Below are 2488 nucleotides of genomic sequence, written 5' to 3'. Positions count from 1 at the left end.
ACCGGAGCAGCACGAGCCTGGAGGGAACAAGAAGGGGTGAGGTAAAAAAAAAAGGGCGAGGACAAAGGTTGGTCAACGAGGGACTCCAGCTAATTGACGAGTGGGGGGGGGGGGCTGCGGATTTAGAAATGGGGCTAATGGGGGCGCTCACAGCCGTCTCACTTGAAACAGGGGGTCTCATAAATAAATGTGCGACAGCGATAAATATAGAATGACAGGTAATCAGCGCCGTTATCCCCCCCCCCTCTAGCACAGGGGCCGCACTCCAACCGCCCCACCCTTGTCTTGCACCCTTTGACAGATGTCTTCTTCAAGTTCTGCAAAGACGTGGTCGAGTCCCTGGAGGGAACGCCAGCAAAAGCGTGGAGAAGGTGAGGCTAGATGAGAACGACCTTTAACCTGCGCCGGGGCTGACGAACCGCCCGAGAATCGAAGACGGCTGCGATGGGATCCATCCATCAACCGCTGGCGTGGAGAAATATTGGTTGTTATGTAAGGTGACAATGATCTCCACGGTCCTCCTGTGAGGAACCGGGCGTCACTCGCCAGAACTTCTGCCGTCAATTAAAGTCGAAAAGATGGCCTTGTGTTCCCAAGATTCTTTCAGAAGATCTTTCCAAGGTTGGCTCGTAAAACACTTGAAAATGATTATGAAGTATGTTTTCTGTACAATGCTATCTTATACTGTCTTGATCCAGTCGATATAGTTGCAGGAACTTATGTCTATGATCCAAGTGCTCGCATTGATTCACACATTCGCTCTCATTCTGTGTGACCTCTCACCGTTACCACGGTAACACACATAAACATCCACGTATAATGTCTCCCTTCTTTGAGTTATTGTAGAGATATTAAACATTTTAATAATACTTTTTTTTTCATAAAGTATAAGTTGACATAACAGTAACATCTCTAGGACTTTGGGGTAGACTGACCTCAGTCGATTGTGGTGTAGGGATTATTCTGCCCCTAATAATCACCCGTCCTAAACAAACATTCAAATGTCAAAGGTCTTCCAACACTTTATGGAACCTGAAACACATTTAACAAACATTTGATGTCTCTCTGCACCTCAGAGGAAGTCTAACTTTGTGGCCTCTAGAGGTCAGTCTGCTTACAGTTTCTGGATCAGGCCCTGATGGTGACCTTACTTCTCTGGGAACTGGCTTAGCAGCCAGTCTTCACGTTGAGGTCTGGAATCAGCTGCAGGTGTTTCCTGTTCCGAGGCGTCACTGCACCGGAGTCTTCCGATCCTCCTCCCTGTCCAGCCGGACTCTGACTTTCTGTCCTGGTTCTAGTGGCACCAGTGGGCCTGCAGAGTTTCCTGCGATTGCAGAAGAACTCATGCTCGCTTAGCCTCGAGAATCTCTCATCGGAACTTGGTCCACAGGATCAGATTGTAGTTTCTTCTCTAGCATGGGGACAGTGGTGCGGATCTGACAACCTAACATCAGCTGGGCTGGTCTTGCACCTGTAGCTGATATAGGAGTAGCTGCATCAGAGCCAGGCATGGGTCGGACTGCTTCAGAATCCGCTTGGTTTTTTTAAAAACAGCTTTTGCTGCCGCTCCATTTGCCCGGGGGTAATATGGGGGGCTGACAGTTTTGTGATCAAACCTATAGTTTCTGCTGAAGTCTCTGAACACAGAGGATGAAAATGGTACCATTGTCACTCACTGAAAACTTCTGCTATTCTCCACCTGGCAAAGATACTTGTCAGTCTTTTGATGACTTGAAGACTTGATATGGAAGGTAAGTGTGCAATCTCAATGTATCTTATGCAGTAGTTCACTACTCTCTACTCTCCATTCCAGCTAAGATAAGCCGTTTTCCTGGAATGTGGAAAACTGTTGCATTGAATGTCATGAGTCGCATCCATAATAGCTTTCACCTTGCTTGTGTCTGGTTTTATTCCGCTTTCGCGGATTATGTGAGCAAAGTCGTTGATTTCTGAACATCCAAAGTGACACTCGGACTTGTTCAGCTTCAACCCAGAACGTTTGATGGTCCTCGACGCCTCGTTCAAACGCAGATTATGCTCCTCCTCGCTCGCAGCGTACACAGGAACATCATCCATTACTGTGACAACTCCATCATGTTTTTTTTCAGTAGGGCTGTCATCAGTCTTCGGAATATCTCTGGGGGCATAGGAGGGCGTGGCTTTGTCCTGGACCTCCCAAAGTCCAATACTTTGCAAGTGGTTCCTCTCGCAGGTGAACACTTCAAAGACCTTTCAAGGAGCTTGTCTTGTTGTTTGCTGAAGGTTGTATTAAACATATTAGTGATATGTGTCAAAGAATGTCACTGGTAAACACACATGACACACTGATCATCTGAGTCCTGCTGATCAATCATTGCTTCTCTTGCACAGCACCTAAGGAAAATGTTTCTTCATGGTCTGAACTTCTCTGACACAGTTGTTATTTCTATCACCACTTTAGTTTTGCAAACACCCTTAAAATGTCCCATTTTGTTACATCTCCTGCATC

This window comes from Callionymus lyra, chromosome 16 (assembly GCF_982586985.1).
Source record: "Callionymus lyra chromosome 16, fCalLyr1.hap1.1, whole genome shotgun sequence".
Taxonomy (NCBI): domain Eukaryota; kingdom Metazoa; phylum Chordata; class Actinopteri; order Syngnathiformes; family Callionymidae; genus Callionymus; species Callionymus lyra.
Note: the sequence above shows the minus strand (reverse complement) of the source record.